Genomic DNA, 9,070 nt, shown 5'->3' on the forward strand with positions numbered 1-9,070 from the left:
TTTGATTGAACCGAAATAATCTGCTATTTTTACCTAGTCATGAGTCATCTTTATGCTCCATTTTTACTCCTTTTTTTTCTTTTTCTTTCAATTTTTTTATACACCATACAGTTCAAACACTAATACACATTACACAAATATCTCAACCATAAAAGAAACTCTGTTGTAGATAATTTCCACAAGTCAATATGGTAACATCAATTAATTAAAAACTAAAAATGCAAAAGGCTTGCCTAACTGAAAAGAAAATCAGAGATTCACCCAAATAGAGAGTAATAAACCCCTACAGCAAAATTTTTATCTAGTCTTAAAACTATTTCTATTTGAAGAACACACTTCCCCAGTTAGTAAAATTTAAACTAAATTACCTAGAGAAAGCAATTCAGATTATTTCGGAAGACAAACTAGCTTAAATTATACTTCTGTCTCCATATTACTTGTAACAAAAGTGTTAAATTACAATTTCTTTAAGTTTAACAGATAAAGAAATGAACTGTTTTTAAACAACTGCCTTTAATGAGGATTCACTAAAATTTTACAGTATGGTACAAATCCTCTAATGTCATTTTGAAGATGCTTGAGTAGTAACCATTATGTACTGCCAGGATAGTACTAGCAAGAAAAAGCAGACTTTTCCCCTCAGAGACATTTGCAAACAGAAAATACATTATTTCTGTTTGGCCAGAACTAAAATGTCAAGGGTAATATGAACTCCTGTGAAAGGAACTCCTGCTGATAGCAAAAGCTCATTACAAACTCACTGCCTTCTGCTTTCACTACAGGGCACATTTGGTGAACATCTCTTCGTGTAGTATAACTACACAGGAGAATATGTATTATCCATAAAATCTACTCAAAAATTCAGTGCTTATAAACTAAATAAATAGACCAAAACCAACCAAACAAAACCCCACTCCTCTCTCTCTACCATCCAACACAAAACCCATTCTCAAATGCAGGACTGCAAGATGAGAATCACAGGCAAGAAACAGTAGTGACTTTGTTTAGCAGGCAACTGGAAAGTGCTCAGAAACTGTACAGTTGCACAGCACATTAAACTGCTTAGAAGAGATTAGATTCAGTAGGAAAAAACTGTGTTCAACTTGATCTTCCTTAATCTGCTAAACCCATGTTGCTAATATAAAAGTAATTTAATGCAGTGAAACTAAACCCGCTTATCTTAGATATCGCAACTGAGAAGACAGATAAAATATTATAGACCGAATTGATGCAACTTATTTGCTTCACTAATATGTTTATGCAAAATTGCATTCAGTGTAGCACAGATCTGGTCAAGAACTATCATAGGAGACAGCAGGGCTAAAAAGGCAACACCAGTAATGCATCAGCAATAGTTAGACCAGCGACATTAGAAAGTGGCAAGCAAAGATGGCTTTGCAGCCTGTATTGCTTTTACTGCATTTTCTTTCCTCTGCATAAGTGTTTTAGATTCATGCCCTTCATACTCAAGGTCTTTCCTGTTTCTTGGTTTTGTTAAAGTTCTGCCTATGAAGACAGGAGGATTAAAACCTTTATAATTTTGGTGTGTTTTTTTTTTTTTTTTTTTTTTAGAGTCACAATTTAATCTGGATTTCAGCATCATCAAGAATAATTAGGATGTTTTGTCCTAGCACTCCAAAGGATGTGATGGTGTCACAGGGATTATTTATTTAATTGAATAGGGCAATACTAACAATGTTTCACAGTGATAATGTCTCTCAGGAAATTATAAAATTATTCTTCAAATATTTGTTGAAACATGATTAAAGTTCTTAGTGGTTTACTTCAGCAAAATGTTTATATGATCAGATGCCACAAGTTAGACTCCAAAGACAAAATTTGTCAGTTCATCTCATTAAGAACCACTGGCTATTCAAACTGAGATTTCTGTGGAGATGGAAACCTTAATCTTGTCAATACAATATTGTAGTATATTCAATTTTACATAAACAAAAACAAGTATAGCTTGCTAGAGAAACAGTATTTACACTGATAGAACCACAGAATCAACCAGGTTGGAAAAGACCTCTGAGATCATCAAGTCCAACCCATGACTCAACACCACCCTGCCAACAATACCATGGCATTAAGTGCCACATTGAGTCTCTTCTTAAATACCTGCAGGGATGGTGACTCTCCCAACTGCCTGGGAAGCCCATCATTCCAATGTCTGATCGCCCTGTAAAGAATTTCTTCCTAATGTCTAACTTAAACTTCTCCTGGCAGAGCTTAAGATCATGCCCTCTTGTCCTACTGCTGATTGCCTGGGAGAAGAGACCGACCCCCACTTGGCTACAACCTCCTCTCAGGTAGTTGTAGAGAGTGATGAGGTCTCCCCTGAGCCTCCTCTTCTCCAGGCTGAACAGCCCCAGCTCCCTCAGCCTCTCCTTACAGGGCCTATGCTCCAGTCCCTTCACCAGCCTTGTTGCTCTTCTCTGGACCCGCTCCAACACCTCAATATCCTTCCTGAACTGAGGAGCCCAGAGCTGAACACAATACTCAAGGTGTGGCCTCACCAGCACTAAGTAAGGGGCAGAATCACTTCCCTGCTCCTGCTGGCCACACTGTTCCTGATACAGGCCAGGATGCCATTGGCTTTCTTGGCCACCTGGGCAAACTGCTGGCTCATGTTCAGCTTCCTGTTGATTAGAACCCCCAGGTCTCTCTCTGCCTGGTTGTTCTCCAGCCACTCTGTCTCCAGCCTGTAACGCTGCACGGAGTTGTTGAGGCCAAAGTGCGGGACCCAGTACTTGGTCTTGTTAAACATCGTACCATTGGATTCAGCCCACTTACCCAGCCTGTACAGACTTGTATACAGAGCCCTCCTACTCTCCAGCAAATTGACACCCTCCCTCCAACTTGGTGTCATCTGCAAATTTGCTAATGATGGACTCAATCCCCTCATCCAGATCACAAGTAAAGGTATTAAACAGAACTGGTCCCAGCACTGACCCCTGGGGAACACCACTGGTGACCGGCCGCCAGCTGGATGCAGCCCCATTCACCAGCACTCTCTGGGCCAGCCATCAGCCAGTTCCTGACCCAGCACAGAGTGCCCCTGGCCAAGCCATGGGCTGCCAGCTTTTCCAGGAGTATATTATGGGAGACAGTGTCAAAGGCTTTGCTGAAGTCCAGACAGACACATCCACAGCCTTTCCCTCATCCACCAGGTGGGTCACCTGATCATAAAAGGAGATCAGATTGGTCAGACAGGACCTGCCCTTCCTAAACCCATGCTGGCTGGGTCTGATCCCTTGTCCATCCTGTAGGTGCTGTGTGGTTGCACTCAGGATGATCTGCTCCACAACCTTGCCAGGCACTGAGGTCAGGCTGACAAGCCTGTAATTTCCTGAGTTCTTCTTCTGTCCCCTCTTGTGGATGGGCGTCACATTAGCCAGCTTCCAGTCATCTGGGACCTCCCTGGTGAGCCAGGACTGGTGATGGTTATGTGCTTATTCACACTCTTAAGTTTGTACACTTTTCTTTCTTGAATCTCTCTTCTCTTGTTGCTTTTGCTCATCTAATACTAGCAACTGCATCTTTTAATTTTAAATCAGTTTCAGCACGTTTTTTATCTTGGATATTTTTCACCTGGTAGGGTACTTGCCAAGATTTAGAGAAACTGCCAATCTGTGCATTAGTGTTGCTTAGTCTCCTTCTATAAGACTGTTAAGACTATCTCAGAACGACTTTTCATTTTAAATAATAGTGATAGTTTATATTACATCACACAAACGTGATTACATCACACATGTTTATTCCAGATACTGTGAACTCCAAAGCACATGATTTTATGAAATCCATACATTTAAATTTGAATGAATACTTGACACAGCAACTGATAATATTGCTTAATTAATAACATACATTCTTAAGACAGAATAGATTTTGCTACATCTTAAGTAGCATCCATTATTAAATCCATAGTGATTGGCAAGTGAACTGATATAAATACATTTGATAAACCCCAAAATTTTCAAGTTGGATATTAATGTAGACCTCTGTTTTACCCAAGAATCTCTTCCAGCATTGCTGGCAAGCTTCGTGAAGAAACATAAAGCTACGATCTATATGGTCTAAGCAGACACGGTAATAGAAGTTCATTAAGCTCATTTCAGCCATAATCCACATTAGCCAGACCAGGACAGCACTTCTGAAACAGGAGCACAGGCTATTGCTTTTCTGCTTGGTCACATTGTCACACACTTACAATCCATAACTTACAATTCCCATGAACTTCACTAATCAACTTCTGTGCCAAGCGTAGGAAAACAATAGAGGATGTTTCAGAGCATTCTTAAGAGTTATTTTTCAGCTTATTAAAAGTCTCTGCCCACCTTCCCTAACCACAGAGAATTGGGAGAGCCTCTATCAAGCCAATGGGATGGGTCAGAGTTGCTCTTGCCTCCTTGTAACTTTTTTTCTATGAAGCAAAGGCTGCCCAACTTAAGTAAGTTTGTTCCCCATGTTCTTTGGCCATTACAGCCCAACAGAACAATTTAAAGAAGGATACAGAAGCTTCCCATATAATTTTATTACTCCATATTAGATTTTATAATATATGGCAATAAACCTGATGGTGTTTTTAAAGTAGCTTGTAATCTTAATTCAGAGTGTTTTAAAAAAAAAATCAACAGAAAATGGCATGTGTTGAGCTTACATTCAAGTTAAAGGTACAGGGTTTCTCAGAAGCACAAACACAAATGCTATTGGTCAATTCTCTTTTAATGCTAGTTCCTACATATTAAACTCATATTAAGTTTTTCTGTTTTTAGAGTTGTGGTGATGTTAGCAGCCTATTCACCAATATGATTCGATTAGCATAGTATGAAGCTGCAATCAACATTCTGCTCCTAGCCTGACTGCCTGCATCTCTCTCCTTTGAACTTTCTAAATTAATTATTTTTTTCCTCCCTCTTAGGTTTCTATTCAGACAATCAAGAGGATATGCTTTATCACATGGTTGGCTTCAGTGTAAAAGATTTATAAACATATTACCATACTCAGTCATAGCAACAGCACAGATAAAAAGGAACAAAGCGGAGTTCAGTGGGAAAGGAAGCAGATAGGAGTTGTCCTGTCCTTGGAGACCAACCATGGTTACTGGCTCTGCACTGAGCCAGAGCTTTCTACCTGAGCACGGAGCTGTGCTTGGCTACCGGCTCCAGAATGCTGTAGTAAACAACCTAACACTAAACACAAGAGACCTCATATGTATGAAAGTGGAAAAGCAAAACAAAACCCAAAACACAGTACTCATTTTGATCAAGGCATTAGAAAACCGTCAAAATATTTTTTCCTTTTATCTCTCTCTTGGTCACGTGCTTGGAGCAATTTTAACCCGAATAAACTAACATTGATGAATCAGGTTTCCAGAGGCCTCAACAAGCAGATGTATACAGGAAGATCTATATCTACTGCTAACTTTCAACATAAAGCTTTCCATGAGACTAGCCAAATGATGCCAGCCTAATTACAACTTCCACACAATGAGTTAATATTCTATACTGTGTTGCATGTTGAAAAATCATTTTCCAGATACTCTTCCTAGAGAAAAAGACTAACAAATACTCTCACTTTCTGTAGTCAGTAACTTGACACATTAGAGAAATACAAAAATCACTCCACATCTCTTTCACAAGGCAATAGTGCCAACAGTTTCTCAAGCAAGTCTTGCCCTTCCTTCAGCTACTGCTCTTTGCTCAACCACGAAGGCTTGACTTCAATTCTATTCTTTCTAAGGAACGTTTTTACTCATTACCCCAAAACATATATCCAAGTTTCTCAACTATGGCCACGGCCAAAAATTCAGGAGCCACATGGAGAGTGGTAATGTTAAATTTCAAAGAGCCCCTTCCCAGAAAAATTTGTCTTAGTTGCTGCATCAAGAAGTTCTTCCTGATACAACTTTGAGCTCAGAGAAAGAGAGGGTTGTCCCAGACAATATAATGCAAGCTGCAAAGAAAGCTACTTCAGCTTCTGCCCCCTGGTATGTATATTACAATCAAAGCAGGTAAGCAAGTGTAAGAAACAAGTTAGACGTGTACCCTTCTGTACACAGGAGCATAACACATACCACCTAGTTGCAGTTCAGATTTTGGTTCCAGAGAATCAGCTGTTTTTCAGTGCTGAGAAAAGTACTTACTACTTGCACTACATTTGGACAGAAATTTATTTTAAAAATCAGCTCCTGTAGACTTCATACTTCTTATAATAAAACAATAGTTTTGGGGAGGTGGGGGGGGGAAAGGCAGGTAATAAACTAAAAACAAGATTACTTAACATTTCAGCAACTCAAAATGGCCTAAATGTCTTACATTCTATGCTATTTCAGCTAGAGAGGAAGTCTTTAGATTGGCACACATTCAGTAAATACTTTGGGAAACTTTAATGAGTTGCAGTGATTTGCACAGGAAAAAGCCTTCCATGCAAACATGACCGGCAAGCAGCTCTGACCTCCTCCCCCAAAGGAAACAGCAAATGACAAGTCACTTCTTTGACTGATCTGCTCTGCAAATTCAGATTTTAAAAGTTTGTCTCTACATGTGCTTCTGGTACTAACTAGGCAACATTGCATCATTTTAACTTCATGGAACAAACTGATGTACTTAACTATTCATCCCTGTTGATCTGTAGGCTTTTTACTTACTTTTCATTATCTTTCTTGTTCATTTACTGCTTAAACAAGAGCGTTATAAAAATAAAGGTCATTACAGAAATAAATGCACCAGGTGTTGTGTTCCTCTGCGTAATTTAACAATATTCAGACAACAGTCACATAGCCTGAAAGCTATATAATAAAAGATATTGAAAAAAGCTTGTGAGGGCTATATGGCAGCTGAAAGTTGAAGATTCACTGAAATAAAAGCAGATATATGTTCAAATATTTTCAGATGCTTAGCCACAAGTACTGGAACCACTATAGTATATTATATCTGTGTGACAACTCAAGTACATTGAAAAGTTAAAAATACTACTACAAGTAGTTAAAAACAGACTAGTCAAAATAGACTAAAAATAGACTAGCAAAACCAGCGACTTGTCATTTACTGCACTCTTTATTGAAGAGCTGTTTTACTCCACTTAGTGTGATAAAGGTGATGTTTAGTTTCTGGTATTGACTTCACAATACAGGCCTTAAACGACTAATGCACAATGCTGTAAATGCACTCTAGTGTGCAGAGCTGAGGTTGGGTGTAAGCAACATGTAAATAACTGAAGACACTTGTGGTGTAATAAAAAAGTTACACCCTTTTAACACTACTTTTCAAGTTCTCTAGATGGCTTCTGGTCACATAAGGTGAAGTTCTTACTATGTTTAAAATATCACAATACTGTGATACTTGATTATCTAATGTATGAAACTTGTGTCAGAACTGATCACAAGTTTCTTGAAGTTTTACTGTTATCTGTAAGGAAAGGAAAGGAATCTTCTAGAAATACTTACTGGAAAGAGCATTGTTTCAGTAGGTATATAGTTTCATTGCACACAGCAACAACCCTGTAGGCACTGTGTAAATTTTAATCCAATCAGGGAAATTTTGTTATAGCCTAGAATGCTGGGACACAACTACAAGTAGTTATCTTGCTCTCAGACAAAATCTTCCAGTGTAGAAAGATAATCTAAGGGATTCAGCAGATGCAGTAACAGACTGGTCTTCTAAGAGACTGTTACATGTGAATGTATGTAAAATCACGCCCAACAGACCTGGAAGCCTACCAGTGTCCCTTACAGTAAGCAAATCTAGCAAGGTCAAAATAATTTTAGAGTAACATTATCAGAGTTGGGGTATCATGAGTCTCGGATCACCCTTTGCAGAGTTCTCATTGTTACAAGTAGAATTTAAAAGCTACAGCCGGTAGTTCTAGATACCTGTCTCTGGCACAACCTGCCATAATGATTTGAGCTGTACTTCTGATTCGCAAAAAGGCCAATCCTAGAAAAATTCTACTAGTTGCAAGAGAAGCCCCAGTGACAGATTGTACCTCAAAACCTGCACTGAGATAGTTTTGCTAGATGTACTCAATGATCTGCTCTACAGGAATTTGCCTCTCTCCTTACGCCCTAAGCACATAAAACACACCGGTAGGCAATACAAGCTGGAGACAAAAATAACAAAATCTAATCATAACATCAGCTTGAAGTACCAATAATGAGCTCTAAGTATTATGACATGATTTGTTTATTTCCTTTTTGGTCAGGGTTGCCCCCTGAACCTGCTCATCACAAATTCATAAGATGAAGATTTTGTGATCGCCTGCCCACAAAAGAGCAATTGCTGCAACTGCTTTCAGTGTTGAAACATTCAGAACTTAGGTCAAAAGTAAACAAAGTATGCCTTTGACAACCACTGATACATGATCTGTTCTTACATTTAGATGTCCCATAGCTCCTGCAGCCACTTCAGGTGAAATTTCATCCTCAGTCTGATACTACAGGCATCTGACACCTTGCACATAGTGATTCCGCTACCTTCAAATCATAACCTAGGCGCTCATGTCTTCACTTTATCTTGTCAACGACATAGCTGGCATCCATGAGTGATGATGGCAGCCACTTTGACAAGCGAATTGCTGAACCAGTCGCTATTTTGAGTGAAGCAGGAAGGTCTGGAATTTTTCTAAGATACAAGATCAGTGAGGGCATTGCAGGACCTGTTCTGCTCCTTCTTTAAGGATGGGAGGGGCCACATACAAGGACTTTGCTTCAAATCACAGCTTACTGGCTAAGCACAAGCTCATGAGTTCTATTCATGTGAGCAGAAGCTCATGTGAATTTCAAAGCCTCAGATGAGCTCAGGCTTTCCCCCTTCCTCTATCTGTGTGCATTTTTTTGTGAACTCTTCAGTTCTCAGTTTCTTCTCTGTCACTAATTCCCTACCACTTTTCTATTGACATACCTTGTAATAGGTGGGTACGTTCCCCTCATCCAGAACTTCTGCAGGATCTACCTACTCTCAAAAATTTCTTGATTCAGTTTAGATTTTATTCATCTCTGAGCCAAGGGGTCTTGAAGGTAGGATCTAACTTCATAACAGAAGCACGTAATCTGTCACTAGTGGTACAATTT

General features: G+C 39.2%; 1 protein-coding gene across 5 annotated transcripts in view; it reads right to left on the reverse strand.

Moving 5' to 3' along the window:
* Window positions 1–9,070, reverse strand: part of TMCC3 (transmembrane and coiled-coil domain family 3) — a 161,731-nt gene that overhangs the window by 17,370 nt on the left and 135,291 nt on the right. The window lies entirely within an intron of this gene.

This window comes from Empidonax traillii, unplaced genomic scaffold (genome assembly GCF_003031625.1).
Source record: "Empidonax traillii isolate 1590-97213 ecotype Southwest subspecies unplaced genomic scaffold, ASM303162v1 scaffold389:size961896, whole genome shotgun sequence".
NCBI classification, from domain to species: Eukaryota; Metazoa; Chordata; class Aves; order Passeriformes; family Tyrannidae; genus Empidonax; species Empidonax traillii.